Source organism: Notolabrus celidotus, chromosome 13 (assembly GCF_009762535.1).
Source record: "Notolabrus celidotus isolate fNotCel1 chromosome 13, fNotCel1.pri, whole genome shotgun sequence".
NCBI lineage: Eukaryota > Metazoa > Chordata > Actinopteri > Labriformes > Labridae > Notolabrus > Notolabrus celidotus.
In genome coordinates, this window is record NC_048284.1 from 32,715,921 (window position 1) to 32,732,770 (window position 16,850).

Consider the following 16,850-nt stretch of genomic DNA (forward strand, 5'->3'; position numbering starts at 1 on the left):
CTCTTGCCTCAAATGATCACACTGACTGTACTTAATCTGCCCTCATGTTTTAAGGTGGACTCCTCCTGATGCTGTTATGTTAGAGAGAAAAGTTTATGTTAGCGGTGCAAGGTTCTGAAGTAAACTCACAGAGAGGAGGAGAGTGGACGTCCTTGTGTCCTTTCAAACCACAGGAAAAGATGTCTCCATAATCCAAGTCCTCTGAGTAAGAAGGTGATTCTGTGTGAACTGCTTCTCCATTTTTGTACCAGACGTAGGAAAGCGAAGGGAGAGGACATTTGCTCCAACACTCCAGAACGGGCCTGTCGAGAAGTTGATACCTGTGCAGCTGAACCTGCAGAGCTGGATATATGAGGAGCAACAGGAAGGTTAGCTGTCAGTGTACACACAGATAAACACCGGAACACTTTTATTTATGGATGTTATGACATTATTACCAAATGTTACCTGTGACAGACAAAGACACTCCAGGATCACTGGTGTATATTCCATCTGGCTGCTCTGTCTCCACTCTGAAGTGGTACACAGCTGAGTCGCTCTCTCTCAGGTCTGCGATTCTCAAAGTGCCCCGTCCACGAACACCCGTGAACGACAAACGACCTTCGTACTGTGAGTCTGAACTGAGATCTACAGCTTCTCCATCCTGCTCTTTAACGAACCAGTACACTTCCTTAACTTGGTTCTGGACACCGTCTATCTGGAGGTTATACATGAAGTGGGAGCAGTCCAGTTCAACTGTTGATCCTTTTAGAGCACAGACTTCAGGAGTGGTGCAATTTACCCCCAACAAATGCTCCCCCTGAATCACTGAAACACAGAGCACACCAGGATCCACTGTTAGACACACAGCAACATCGGGAGATACACTTCCTGTAGGAGGCACTGCATTCTGGGAAACTAAATCAGTGTAAGAGACAGAAAATACAAAGTTTAATACAAAAACTAGTTGAACATTTTTAAGTGTTGTTTTTAAAGAACATGTTTTTATGTCAGTCTGTTCCTTTAAGGTTTACTGTAAAACATTTTCAATTGTGTTTGATGCAAAAGGGAATTTAGGATTTAAAGTTTTAAAATAATTCAGACTCAGAATGAAACATGCAGAGGAACAGTCACAGATGAACTTTGAAAGTATCTCTGAATTTTAAATCCATTTCATATGAGCAGATATTTTTCATTTCTCAGTTGGAACATGTGATTTGTTTCTTTGCACTATTTTCAGAATGGATTTGAAAAGATCTGTTAGATTATACTTTGACCATAAAAGACAATCATCCACATGTAAACAGAGAAACACTGACACTTCACAACATTTGTATAATCCATGCTGCCTCAAGAATCACAAGTTCAAAATGGAGATGTGAAGATAACGCGTACACCATGATTCTAGAGAGGGTTTCAGTCAGAGAGCTCACTCTGAAGGCAGTCTTTTGATTGTTTGAGTCTCTGAGTGGACTGATTTATGGGTTTTTATCAAGCAGGTTGCTCTACAAGTGAGAATACACTGAAGAATTCACATATGCATCTCACTTTGTTAATGCGATCAGTATTATCTTTTGTCCTCTCCTTCCTTTTTTCATCTCTCTGTTCTCATTGACGACTAACTCATAGTTAGCTTCCAGAGAGAACAGCTTCTAAACCTCATCCAATACAAACACAGGCTGAAGCACAAAACAAACCACTTTGATTCTCTCAAAGGCATCATGTCAGAAAGAAAACACGCTAAAGTGCCCATGGATTCAACTGTATTAGATAAAACATAAATAAATGCATTTTCTGGGGCCATTCCAGAGGAAAATGTATGAAAAAGTGCCCACTGATGCCCCACCTATGTTAAAAAACAGGAAAAACTGCCCTCTAGATGCCCCACCTATGTTAAAAAACAGGAAAAAGTACCCTCTGATGCCTCACCTATGTTAAAAAACAGGAAAAAGTGCCCTCTGATGCCTCACCTATGTTAAAACAGGAAAAAGTGCCATCTGATGCCTCACCTATGTTAAAAAACAGGAAAAAGTGCCCTCTGATGCCTCACCTATGTTAAAACAGGAAAAAGTGCCATCTGATGCCTCACCTATGTTAAAAAACAGGAAAAAGTGCCCTCTGATGCCCCACCTATGTTAAAACAGGAAAAAGTGCCCTCTAGATGCCTCACCTATGTTAAAACAGGAAAAAGTGCCATCTGATGCCTCACCTATGTTAAAAAACAGGAAAAAGTGCCATCTGATACCCCACCTATGTTAAAAAACAGGAAAAAGTGCCCTCTAGATGCCCCAACTATGTTAAAAAACAGGAAAAAGTGCCCTCTAGATGCCCCACCTATGTTAAAAAACAGGAAAAAGTGCCCTCTAGATGCCCCACCTATGTTAAAAAACAGGAAAAACTGCCCTCTAGATGCCCCACCTATGTTAAAACAGGAAAAAGTGCCATCTGATGCCTGACCTATGTTAAAAAACAGGAAAAAGTGCCCTCTGATGCCCCACCTATGTTAAAAAACAGGAAAAGGTGCCCTCTAGATGCCCCACCTATGTTAAAAAACAGGAAAAGGTGCCCTCTGATGCCTCACCTATGTTAAAACAGGAAAAGGTGCCCTCTGATGCCCCACCTATGTTAAAAAACAGGAAAAAGTGCCCTCTAGATGCCCCACCTATGTTAAAACAGGAAAAAGTGCCCTCTGATGCCTCACCTATGTTAAAAAACAGGAAAAAGTGCCCTCTGATGCCCCACCTATGTTAAAAAACAGGAAAAGGTGCCCTCTAGATGCCCCACCTATGTTAAAAAACAGGAAAAAGTGCCCTCTAGATGCCCCACCTATATTAAAACAGGAAAAAGTGCCATCTGATGCCCCACCTATGTTAAAAAACAGGAAAAAGTGCCCTCTAGATGCCCCACCTATATTAAAACAGGAAAAGTGCCCTCTAGATGCCTCACCTATGTTAAAAAACAGGAAAAAGTGCCCTCTAGATGCCCCACCTATGTTAAAAAACAGGGAAAAGTGCCCTCTAGATGCCTCACCTATGTTAAAAAACAGGAAAAAGTGCCCTCTAGATGCCCCACCTATATTAAAAAACTGGAAAAACTGCCCTCTGATGCCCCACCTATGTTAAAAAACAGGAAAAAGTGCCCTCTAGATGCCCCACCTATGTTAAAAAACAGGAAAAACTGCCCTCTGATGCCTCACTTATGTTAAAACAGGAAAAAGTGCCCTCTAGATGCCCCACCTATGTTAAAACAGGAACAAGTGCCCTCTGATGCCCCACCTATGTTAAAAAACAGGAAAAAGTGCCCTCTAGATGCCCCACCTATGTTAAAACAGGAAAAAGTGCCCTCTAGATGCCCCACCTATGTTAAAACAGGAACAAGTGCCCTCTGATGCCCCACCTATGTTAAAAAACAGGAAAAAGTGCCCTCTAGATGCCCCACCTATGTTAAAACAGGAAAAAGTGCCCTCTAGATGCCTCTGAAAATATATGAAACTTAAGAAAAAAGTGTCCTCTGGATACCCATGTAGTTCACTATGTTATGTAATCTTAATTATGTACTATAGTCAATAATATAGAAATAAATAAATAGGTTTGTGTTTTCCTTTTTCACAAATCAATTTCCAGCACAAATGGTCTCATAAATTTTCACCATGATGCAGGAATGAAGTGTTAGCTGCTCAAAATGTTGTAGGGGAGGACCCCCAAACCCCCCTCTTGTTAACGCTACCTCAATACATTTAAATGAACCCTAAACTGTGAGTACAGGTGTTTGAAAGGAGGTGCCCTTTTTGGGGTTTTTGCCCCTGCCCCTCAAACTGCCTGAGTACGCCACTGCTGCTAGGTGTAAAAAGGTAGGTGTCATTTTAGACCAGAACCTCTCTCTGAAGCAGCATGTGGACCTCGAGGTGAAGTCTTGTTTCATGAAGCTGAGGAGACAAACAGAGTCTGCAGAAGCTACAGCTCGTCCAAAACCCAGCAGCCCGACTTCTTACCAAAAAAGACACCACATCACTCCTCTTTTAGCATCCCTCCATCTGATCCTGATACATTTTTTAAGTGATTCTAAGATTTTTGAAAATCAAATTAAATTCAAACAACTTTATTAATCCCTCTAGGGGCAATGTGTTTGGAGCAGCTTGTACACAAGTAATAACATAAATAGAAACAGAGACATACGGACAACAATGAGTTATACACGGGAGCTACAGTACAGGTATCAGCAGACTGAGCAGTAAAAGACAAGCAAGAACAAATCAATAAAAGATCAGTATAATAAGAGATAAAAGAGTCCGTTTGGTTAAAAAATAAAAAAATAAAGTCTATAAAAAAGTCTAATTAACCTAAGCAGCATTTAACGATCTGGTCATACCCGTTCCTCGGCCGAGGCTCTGCTATCCACTCCACGGTCCAGGCTGAGGACTGAAGGTGAGTGGGACTCTTCAGCCAGAGCCCCGGCCTCTGATTGGAAGACCCTTTATCCTCTTTTGAAAACACATTTTTATAGAGGTGCTGTTAGAGGAAATGTTACCTGAGCGTGTTTCAATCCTGTTGACACTGTTTTGATTTTCTTTCAGACAATATCAAAGTTTAAATTTCCTCTTTTATATCTTTTCTCTTTGAATCTCTTCTCTTGGTTTGTTTTATTCTACTGACTTTATTTATTTTTATTCTATTGTTGTTGATTTTAGCTTTTTTTAACTTGTTTTACTCCTTTTCGTCTTTCCTGGTCTACCTTTTTTACTCCTCATTGTCCGTCTTTTATGTTGCTGCTCTGTTTTAATGTTTGAATAAAAAAATGTAATCATTGAATTCCTAACATTCCTCCTTTTGTTTCATTTTCTCTGTTTTATTTCATCTGCAAAGCACGTTGTCACCCAGTTTTGAAAAGCCCTATATAAATAAATTGTATGATTATTATTATTATTATAAAATCAATCCTCCATTGAAATCCTGAAGAAGAATATCTGCCTTTAATATGAATGTAGAGGTACATTACCTTCCACAGAGAGAAGTAGGAGAACGAGTCCAGTCATTGTTGGTGTTGACTTCATGGCTGCTCCTCAGTTAGCTGGCTGACAGGTTTCTGGTCAATCAGCAGGAAGATCACACTCAGAAGAGAGACTGTGGGTAGGTTAGCTACAATCAGCATCTACATATAAAAACAGGATGTGGATTTTTCTGAGACTTTAAAAAAACATATGAAAATCCTCAGGTCAGATAAATGTTAGTCAAACATGGTTTCTGCTGCTACAGTTACTTCTTATCATGATGGTTTATGTCACAGTCATTTTAGCTTTAATAAGGTATCTGATGCTCAACAAGGGGGGTGTGATGTCATGATTGACAGCACGAGGCATGGGTACAAGAATTTGGGCAAAAAGATCCTTGCAGTAAGGTCTTGACTTCAATAATATAACATATAAAAGGACTCTGCAAAGTTACTGACATGAGTCACCTGTTGGACAAATATAGTTCATACTTTGACACGACGAAAACATCCTCTACAGTGGTTCTGATCACAGTACTACAATATGATCGGCATCATGATCATAGTGACTGAACTGTGCTGTCACATTCTGTGGATTATACTCATGCCGTATATTGTGGTAGCTGCTACATTCAAGACTCTGTAATGTATAAGCTACTATAATATACAGCGTGTTTATAACCCAAGACCAAGTAAATAAAGACAATCAGAAATATGATAATTACACAAAATTAAAAAGGAAAAACTTCAGACGTGTATTTACTACAGCTACATTCCAGAGATCCAGACTGCGGTACTTCAAGCAAGACTCACTGCTGACAAGGGACTGCCGAGGAAAAAAGGGTTGAGGCCTGATGATCCTCGGAAGTATGAGGTTCTGGCCAGCATCCCACCTCCAACCACCCAGGAGCTTTTACTGGGTTATGTATTGTATGCTTGTTTGAACAGGAAGGTCTTGAGGTGGTTTTGAAATGACTGAAGTGAGTCAGAGAGTTGAGGATGTTTGGAGGGAAAGAGTTCCAGAGAGTCGGGTCAGCGGTGGCAAAGGCTCTGTCCCCCAAGGAGCGGTGCTTGGTCTTAGTGATGAGGGACAGGAGGTCGGCATCTGATGATCTGAGGCGGCGAGATGGGGAGTGACGTTTGAGGAGGTTGGTCAGGTATGAGGGGATGAGGTTATTGAGGGCTCTGTGGGTGATGAGCAAGACCTTGAAATGGATTCGGTGCTGTATGGGGAGCCAGTGGAGGTGCTGAAGGATGGCTGTGATGTGGGCTCTGGAACTGGAGTGGGTGAGTAACCGGGCAGCTGAGTTCAGGACATATTGGAGTTTTTGGAGGTCAGTGGAGGGAAGGCTGTAAATGATGCTGTTGCAATAGTCAAGTCAGGAGGTTATGAAGGCGTGTATGAGTGTTTCTGCAGCAGAGGAGGAGAGAGGGGATATGAGCCATGCAATGTTACCGAGGTGGAAGAATGATATTTTGGTGACGTTTCTGATGTGTGGTTTGAAGGAGAGAGTGGGATTGAGGATGATGCCAAGGTTATGGACTACTGGAGAGGGTGTGACTGTGTGGTTGCTCAGTGAGAAGTTCCCGGTGGAAGGGAGGAGGGATTTGGGGCTGATGAGAATGAGTTCCGATTTCTTGCAGTAGAGTTTGAGGAAGTTGTTGCTCATCCAGTTTGTGGGGGTGGAGACGATGGCAGGAGTGATGGTTTTTGTGGAGATGTAGAGCTGGGTATCATCGACGTAGCAGTGAAATTGAAGTCCATGGCGGCGTATTATGTGACCGAGGGGGAGCATGTACAGGATGAAAAGAAGGGGACCAGGCACTGAGCCTTGGGGGACACCATGTGTGACGTGGGTGGTATGGGACTTGCTGTTGTTGATGGAGATGTATTGCAGTCTGTCTGAGAGGTAGGAGCTGAACCAGGAGAGTGTTCAACCAGTTATACCGATGCATGATTGCAGGTGACTGAGGAGGATGGAGTGATCAATTGTGTCAAAAGCTGCACTGAGGTTAAGGAGGAGTAGGATGTTGAGGGGGCCGGAGTCAGAGGAGAGCAGGAGGTCATTGGTGACTTTGAGCAGAGCCGCTTCAGTGCTGTGGTGGGTGTGGAAGCTGGACTGGAATGTTTCGTATAGTTGGTTGGTGTGGATGTACTGTTTGAGTTGGGCTGAGACAGAGCGTTATAGTATTTTGGAGAGAAATGGAAAGTTTGAAATGGGTCTGAAATTATCCGGGTTATCAGGGTCCAGGCCAGGCTTCTTGAGGATGGGTGTGATTGCAGCAAGTTTGAAAGAAGAAGGAACAGTGCCAGTGGTGAGGGAGGAGTTTATGATGTCCAGGATGAGCGGAGTTAGACAGGGGAGGCAGGATTTGACAAGGGTGGAGGGGATTGGGTCCAGAGGGCAGGTGGAGAGTTTAATGCCAGAGAGAAGTTCAGAGAGATCAGATGCAGTTATTGGTTTAATGAATGGTAGTCCAGGGGTTTTTGCCAAGTTTTGGTGAGACAGAGATGTCCAGTTTATTGTCTGTGATGAATTTGTTTAATTTGAGGCTTTTATTGTTGAGGGATCTTGTGTTGAACAGGAAGGAGCAGGACAATCGAGACCAACCACAGAATTGCAGATGGAGAACGAGCCACCCTGTGCCAAGGTTGATGGCTTCGGCTCGGAGCAGGAAGGCAGCCGCTTGCGCTGGCCAGGTGGAAGCCTGTCCGGGGAAGTAGCTTCAGAAGCAACTGTAGGCTCAGCGGCTAACCTGCAGGTAGCAGGTTACCAAGAATCGGTGAACGGCACCAGGACATTTACTGAACCTAACTGGGATTATCATCCAGCGGTGTAGTGGTGGAGGAATGTGAGAGACCCAGGTGAAGGCCGGAGCAGAAATGCAGTGAAAATCGAACTTTTCCAGACTTTTTCGGAGGGAGAAGCAGCAGCCAAGATGCACCAGCGTCCTCTCCCAACGAGTCGACTTCCTGCCCAATACACTAATTGTGGTCAATGAGGTTTGAAGCCAAGGACAAGCTGTTTAAAGATTCTCAAACATTTCAAAAACATAATGAAACCACTTTCTAAAAAGCATCAGATGACCATTGCTTGTCACTGGGAAACATTTCCTTTCAGACTAAAGTCTCCGGAGGGAGACTCTGAAGCAACAGTTGGCCCAGGAGGGGAGGGGGTCTCATCAAACCATGTTTGAGCGCCGTGGAAGGTGACAGATCCTTCACATAACTAAAACAACCCACAGATACCAGACATCACCTCAGCTGCAGAATGTCCCGCTCAAAGCCTGTGTGCCGATGTGGACTACACAAACGCTCAGACACGTAGTGAGAAACATCATCAAATATGTCAGACTGGAATCTGAAACTTGGCAAATGTAAAGGCTTTCACCACAGATTAGTTAAAGTTAGCATCAGGCTAATATGGCTATATGAATGTCAGCTTGGCTTCGTATTTTACAAAGATTACAAATTCACCACAACAACACAAAAACGTCTCATGGCTAAATCAACACACAAACACACGTAATCACCATGGTTACAGATTGTTTTCATTCTTTTCGAAGAACACATCACGTGTTGATTGTCAGTGGGACATAAAGATTATTTTAACCAGTATAACAAAGAGTGTATCAGGATCAGATGACCAACCCCACCTTTAATCCACTTTTTCAACACTCAGCCTGGTCTTGCTGTTTCAGCTCTCCTCTTTGTAAGGGCTGGTTTACATACACTCCTGTACCTTTCAGACTTGATGCACATATCATCAGCTCAGTGTTGTGTTTCCCATCCACACATCACATGATTATATTTGACTTGTTGTTTTGTTTCTGTGCTATGGTATGACAGACAGCACTGTTTGTTCCATCTTTAGGACGGTCTCTGTTGTTGAAGAACTTGATGACTTGATGTAAAATGTAATTTTTCCAAAAAGCATGAAGGCACACTGCAGGGTTAGAGTAGATCTTTATTTGACATGTTAGTGTGTATTTAAAACAGTCCACACATTGTGACCAGCTTCTGTCTCCTCACTGCTGCTTCATCACATCTGTCAGTGCTGCTGTTTGTTTCATTAGAAGGTTAGTTAGCACCACCTAGAGGTCAGATAGTAGAACTACATCATGTGATCAGTGTGTAACCTGACACTGACTGGGTTTCTGTCACAGGTTAGAGTCACTCTGAAGGTATGAGGGTGTGACGGCGTCCTCAGATCAAACGCACACAGACACATCAGGACTGACGAGGGACAAACCAGCAGCTTCTTCTTCTCTCCACACATGAAGGTGGAAAGTGTCTGTAAGCTGACCTGAACTCACTTCAACAGGTGAGAATCCTTCCAGAGAAATCTCTACATGTTTGATGATCAGGATCACTGTGCTCACACGCTGCTGGATCACTGTTTGACTGGAGGAATGTTTCTGGATGCTGATTGGCTGTTTGAAATATGTTGTAGAGTTTCTGTCTGAGTTAAAGAGCAGTGATTTGACAAAGATTGACCTGTTCTATAGTTTGTGTTTGTGGAGTAGAGTCAGCAGCAGTTTGATTGTAATCTGATTCACACCATCAGGGAGAAGTACAGGGAGTGTGTGAACCGGTCTGGTAGCCTGGATCAACTTGGCTCATGTGCTTTGATTTATTAACTCTTTCACTGCCAGCATTTTTCATCAAATGTGGTACACGTTGATGCTCCCTCAAATGTTTGGTTCTATGAATATATAAACAATGAACACATCAAAAGAGAGGACAGAGCTTCAGTTTTCATACATTTTATAAGAACTTGTTTCATTTTTTATCATCATTTGAAATTTGATCATTTTCATTAAAAAAACAACATAAAATTTTTTATTAAAGTGTAGGAACTAACAACGAACTGCAATATTGAGTGTTGTGAGTGAATGTTAAAAGACTGTGTGTGTGTGTGTGTGTGTGTGTGTGTGTGTATTTATATATATATATATAATATATATATATATATTTATATAAAATGAAACAATAATATTTTCTTACAGTAGTATTGTATACTATTACCTAAAATGGCAGAACAACAAACTTTATGACAGAGAGACACCCCCCCTTTAGAAAGTAATTCATTAAAAATTGTTACTCACTCCTCTTCGTTGTCCCTCACCAATCCCTCCATAAGCTTCAACTGGTCCAGAACTCTGCAGCCCGTATCATCACGAGAACCCCCTCCTTCCACCATATCACCCCCGTCCTCCAGCAGCTTCCCTGGCTCCTGGTCAAATTCAGAATCACCTTAAAAATCCTCCTGTACACATTTAAGGCCATAACCCCCCGTATCTGTCTGATCTCCTCCACATTGTAACCGCCTCTCGCTCCCTCAGGTCTTCCTCCTCCCTTCACCTCTCTGTGCCCTCAGCCCGTCTCAGCACCATGAGGAGCAGAGCTTTCAGTCGCTCTGTTTTTAACCTCTCTGTAAAGTGTCCTTGAGTGCTTAGAAAGGCGCTTTAAATGAAATGAATTATTATTATTATTATTATTATTATTATTATTATTAAAAAACACTCAAATAATGTTAATATTAAAAAACATATTTTCAACAGAAACCTGAGGAAACTGGAAATCCAGGAAAATAGCAGACCTGACAAAAGTTTATTTACTGGCAGAATTAAATATTTACATACATGTTGGATCATTAGCATTCCTTATTATGTGTAACATCTGTAAATATCTGACCTTACAATGTGTAATTTCATTATCATCTATAACATCTCTAAACAAACACATTTTCTTCACTACCTCGGGCAGGAGGGAAAAGAGAAGGAGACCTCGACCTTGGCTTCCTCAACTTTGTGTCTGAAATAAGATCAGAGCTAATTTTATGTTGGAATATTGGTGGAAAAATATTATCTTCACCAAATGACACATACTTTATTTTCTCTTTATTCTGTATTTAGCAGACACTCCTAACTAAAAGCAATGAAGTGTCATACAGTCTAACACCCAATCAGACACATAACACTGCTATCTCCTAAAATCAGGTCTTACCTCTTCACCTCTGGAAGGTGTGGATCAAGAAAGAAACCTGGACCGTGACTCCCTCGACTCTGTGTCTGAAATGATACCAGAGCACATACAGTGACAACACAGCTTAGGGTGATCACAGCTACAGTCATCTTATATGGATCAAAGAGATCAGGATGGAATCATTTCAAACGCTGTTTTCATCATGTGCTTAATGATAGTGATCAATAGTAAACTACAGTATTCCTTCTGGGTCTTTGCATGAACTAAAAAATATGAAACAAACAAACTTATTTCTGTCAAGTTATAAACTACATCATACTGTTGGGAGTGTCTCTGTCTGATACAGCTTCACTGCAGGGGGTCTGTGTGTGTCGGATACGCATGCAGCTGTGCCGTGGTAATAATACATATAGATCTACTGTAGTCTGTATACACACCGCTGTGTGTTAAAATGATCTCTGTTAACTTTTCCTTCTGTTTTTGTTTGTAACTCAGTCTTCTTCTGCCTGCTCATCTAAGTGGTCTCCATAGAGTGTTTATGGGAGAGGGTGGGGGCTGTGTTTGGGCTCATCAGGTCCTGTTTGGGGCTCCAACAAGGTTTGTGTCAGTCCTGAATATCCGTGTCATGTTACTGAGAGCAATGAGAACTAATGTGTGTCCTGTGGTGTAAAGCTTGTTGTAAAGATGAACATGTTGTTGTGTTTGTGTGAAGGTGGAGGCTCTGCTATGAATCAGTGTGAGGACGGAGAGGAGGGAGCCCCTCCCTCTAAAAGCACTCTGTGTGGGGAACATGAAGCTCAGAGGTGAGATGAGGATCTCTACCTGTCCATGACTCTGCTCCATGTCAGAGCTCAGCACTCACATCACTCTGTGTGTGTGTCTGTTTTAAAGGCCAGAGCAGCAACATTGTCCAGACTCTGCTGGACCTGGACCCAGCTGTGTGTCCTTAAAGAGTGATCTACCTAATGACTTCAAAGATGGACGTCAGTCTGATGGTCCAAAGTAATAATCGATCACAGAGTTTTTATCAGAATCAAACATTAGAAAAGTTTGTAGTAAATTTCAGCAGCACTCAAACCTGGAAGATTTTCAGAGTTCATGTTTGTTGATCAGTATTTTTGATTCTGTCAGAGTCCAACATCAGAGACCAGACTCTCCTGGACCTGGACCCAGCTGTGTGTCCTTAAAGAGTGACGGGTCTTTGTGTCGATTCAATGACTTCAAATCTGTACAGAAGAGTGCTGATGAAAGGTAAGACTCTCAAAGTGAACTTCCTGTTGTTGTGTGTGAAACATTTTTTTTTTTATGATTTACAATTTTATTGCTTTTATTAATTTTTTGGAACATTCATACATTTAGAGAATTTCACAAACATACAAAACAGAAAAAAGGTGTATCTGCTTCAATCAACAAACAGGAAAGAAAGAAAAATGAAAAAACTAACAAACAAACAGCAAAAAAAGAATGATAATGAAAATAAACAAATAAACACAAATAGATTTTGTGTATAGATCAGATGAAAATACAATTACATACTGTGTCCGTGTCAGTTGATAATAAAGACCTGGTAGCTCTTCCACTTTAAAAGAGAATCATTCCACCTCTTAGTCTGTCTGTAGAAAAGTTCTTCATATGAGGCCACCCTACCTAGTTCGAGGAACCACTCTCCATATGAGGGGGCTTCTGTCTTTCTCCATCCTCTTAATAGAGTCTGTCTGCCCACCATTATGGCTGTTTGAATCAATTCTGCATTTCTGCAGCCTCTCACTATTGATGGGTCACCCATTACTTATAGCCTAGGACAGAATTCAAAATTGTCTCTTGTAATCTCCTTCATGCAGTTGTGAATTTGTTCCCAAAGTTATTAATCTGTGGGCATTGCCAGAGAGCCTGCAGTGGTGTCCCTTCTGAATCCTGACATTTCCAGCAATCGGCTGTATTTTTAAAACCGAGGTGATGTAAACTTGAGGGTGTCCAATGAAAACGATTCAATATTTTAAACTGAATTAGTCTTACTTTTATGTCTCTTGACAGTTTTCTATGATTTTGACAAATCCTCTTCTAGTCTATATCATCAAATGAGAGTTTTAAATCTCTTTCCCAAATAGTTCTTAGTGCTGACGAAAGTGAAGTGTCCCGACCAAGTATCTTAGAGTAATGATGAGAGACCTCATGGCCAAGCCCAAAAATATCACTGATACTGAAGAGAAATATAGATTGCTGTGGGGGGTTCTTGGTGGGCCTAGTACAGAGGACAGCATGTGGCTATGTTAGAAAAATGGCCACCCACTTGAGTGAGGGAGACCAAACTCCTGGATTAATTCCTCAAAAGATTTTAGTGCACTTCGTATATACAAATCTCCCAGAGTGTGAATCTCATTATTCAACCATATTTTCCAGCAGAACAGAGCTCTACCAATACACAGCTTTGGGTTATACCAAATACTTGACTCTGAGTTAAGATGGATGTCTATATCATAAATCTTGGCAACCTTTTTCCATACGTTATGCAAATGAGAGATGACTGGGTGGGACTTCCTCTCTTTTGACAAACATGCTAATGGAGTGAGTGGTGAACACACCTCCCTTTTGATGCTAGATCATGGAGGAGCACCTTCTGGTGGAATAGACCACTGAGCTATGTGTCGGAGGCTTAATGCATAGTGATCAAATAAATATTTAGGAAGTCCCAGACCACATCTGTCCACTGGGAGTTGCAATTTTTCCAACTGCATCCTCTGTAGTTTCCCATTCCAAAGGAATTTGTTACATAAAGGATCAAACTGTTTAAAATACTTTATGGGAATATTCATCAGGAGAGATTGGAGAAGGTAGTTAATTTTAGGAATACAGTTCATTTTCAAAGTGTTAACGTTCCCCCACAAAGACAAAAAAAGTGGAGCCCATCTGTCAACATCCAATGAAATTTGGTTCAAAATTTTTGTCTACAATTTCCTTCAGTTTAGGTGGAAAAATGATCCCTAAGTATGGAGTGCCATCTGATGGCTGTTGAAACAATCCAGCTTGAAATAAACTTTAGGGGCAGAAAGCAGTTGAGGGTAGCACTTCTGATTTATTCCAGTTTACTTTGTAGCCTGAAAGCTTTGAAAAATAATATCAAGCAGGGCTGCAACAGATGTTACAGGGTCGGATACAAAGCAGAGTATATGGTCAGCATAAAGTGTCAATTTATGCACAGATTCCCAAATTTAAATACCTGGAAAGGCAGAATTTCTTCATATCTCTTCTGCTGATGGTTGGATTGCCAAACAAAAGAGGGCTGGAGAGAGGCCAGAGCCTTGACGTGTCCCTCTACCTAATCTCAAGTAGGGAGAGATACCTCCATTGGTCTGTACTGCTTCCTCAGGATGGTTGTACAGAATTTCTATCCATTTTATGAACCCTTGTCCAAAGCCAAATGTTTTAATACACATAACAGATACCTCCATTCAACCAGATCGAATAACTTTTCCTCATCAATACAGCAGAGACAGCAGCGATCGGGGAATTTGAGCTGGGTACTGCCAACGTAATATTCAACAGTCTCCTTACATTATCTGATGAGTTCCTCTTTTTATTAAATCAAACCTGGTCATGATGTACAATGCTGCTAATAACTTTATCTATTCTATTGGCCAAAATCGTTGATAAAATCTTACAGTGTGTTTGGATCAGGCTGATGGGACGATAGTTTTTGCATTCAGTGGGATCTTTTCCAGGTTTGAGTATAAGGGTAATAATAGCCTGTTCTAAGGAAGGTGTACACTTTCCATTATCTAAGCTTTCTGAAATCATCTCTTTCATTAATGGTAGAAGTTCCTCTTTATAGCTTTTGAAAAACTCAGCTGGGAAGCCGTCTTGACCTGGGGTTTTACCTGTTGGTAAAGCTGCAATTGCTTCCGCCATCTCTTCCTGTGTTGTTGGGGAGTCAAGAGCGTTTTTATTGACTTTAGGCAGGTGTAATTCTCTAATAAAGAGTCTATTTCATCCTGGCTCACTGTGCAATCAGAGGTGCATAGATCAATATGGACATTTTTAAATGTCTCATTAATGTCTTTCAGGTTAGTCACATTTGTCTGCCTGAGCCTACACAGCAGCAATAATGGAACTGGATTGTTTTTGTTTGATATACCTGGCTAATAATTTGCTTGTTTTGTTGCCTGACTCAAAGTACTTTTGTCTTGACCTCAGCAACATCAATTCAACTTTCTTTGTTAGTAATGAATTATATTCAAATTTAAGTCTTGTACGTTTTTTCAGTCCCTCAGTAGTCATCCTTCGTTTTAGTTTAAGTTCTGAAATCTCCTTTTTACATTTTGGCCCTATCTTGCTTTTTCTTGTAAGAGGAGTACTGAATTATAAATCCCCTGAAATACGCCTTCATAGCATCCCATGCTACACCAGCAGAGAGCGCTGTTGGACCATTAGTTTTAATATAAAATGTAATTTCTTTCTTAAGATTTTCTTTAAAGGCATGATCTTGAAGCAGGGAGTTATTAAACCTCCACCGAGGTGTTTGGAAATTATAATTACACAAAATAATATCTAGTGATAAATTTGCATGATCTGAAATTATGATATTCCCAATAGAGAATGACAGTTTGGAGGGAAGTAAAGATTTGGAGATCAGAAAAACGTCAAAGTAAAAAAAAAAAAGGGTTGTAGATGTCCATTAACAACAATTGTAGCAAACAGAGGAACAGTCCTTTAATAATCCTTAGATTTAAAAAAGTGTCAGCCTGTCCTTTTATCATTTATATCATTAAAAACCAAAATCGACTGAGTTCTTTCCCTGAGCTTAATATTTAAAGTGTCTGAACATGAATATGCCCTCCAAATATAATCAGATATTGCAGCAGCATTGAAAGCCTAAATTATATCTGATTGAGAAGGAAAATATGTAAAACCAAACAAAAATAGGCATGTGTATTTCAGAATAGACAAAGTTTTTTAAAATGCAGACAATAATAATCAAAAACAGAATCATCTTGCAGTATAAATTCCCCCCATCCCATCCTTAAAGGATCACAACGTGTCCATCATGTGAAATGTAAAGTGGGTCATTAACTTATTGTTATTAACCAGATATGTCTAAAGGCTGATTTATACTTTTGCATCGAATCGACGGTGTACCCTACGCCAGAGGTCCACATAACTCCCGTACCGACGCAAAGGCCTACACACGTAGCTGACGTGCACCTCCTCCAAAATGTAACTACCCGTAGAATCAACGTGGACTGCAAGCCCTTTGATTGGTCCACCCGGCGGGATTGTATTTCCCGCATTTACAGCACTTCCAGGATCCCCGCACATCAGCCGTGTATTTCATCTCCTCCTCTCTATTCTTCATGTAATCATGTCTGTATGATAAACAGCAACATGTATCAGCTGTAGATTAACAGAACACGCTCTGAAACTCTGTGGAAAAGTAAACAGAGATCGTAGCGGGACCGGAAGCAGGCGACCGGCTATCAGAGAGACCACACTGCCCTCAAGTGTTTCAGTGGAGAATTGCTGCGTGACACGGACAAAATCGACACAGAAGTATGTGGTGCTCATGTCCGCAGCAGCTCCTGCTGTGTAGGGGTGAGGCAGAAGTATATAGGCAAGGCAAGGCAAGGCAGCTTTATTTGTATAGCACATTTCGTACACGAAGGCAACTCAATGTGCTTTACATTAAAACATTAAAAGCATTGGAGACATTCAGACAGGCATAAAATAACACAATTAAAATGACAAATATGATAAAACAGAAAAGAAAAGGAAAATTTGAAATATATTAAAAATTACATTAAAATTTTAATTTAAAGTGGGTTAAAATAATCTAAGATAGGAAGGCAGTGGCAAATAAAAAAGTCTTAATCTTTGATTTTAAAGAGGTGAGAGTTGGAGCAGA

General features: G+C 40.9%; 1 protein-coding gene and 1 long non-coding RNA gene across 2 annotated transcripts in view; one reads left to right on the forward strand and one right to left on the reverse strand.

The window, feature by feature from the left end:
• Window positions 1-16,850, reverse strand: part of LOC117824123 (NACHT, LRR and PYD domains-containing protein 12-like) — a 114,955-nt gene that overhangs the window by 41,635 nt on the left and 56,470 nt on the right. The window lies entirely within an intron of this gene.
• LOC117824152 lies at window positions 9,132-11,890 on the forward strand. The gene is made up of 3 exons (XR_004633536.1): window positions 9,132-9,290; window positions 11,667-11,757; window positions 11,846-11,890. It is a non-coding gene; the product is annotated as an uncharacterized LOC117824152 (long non-coding RNA).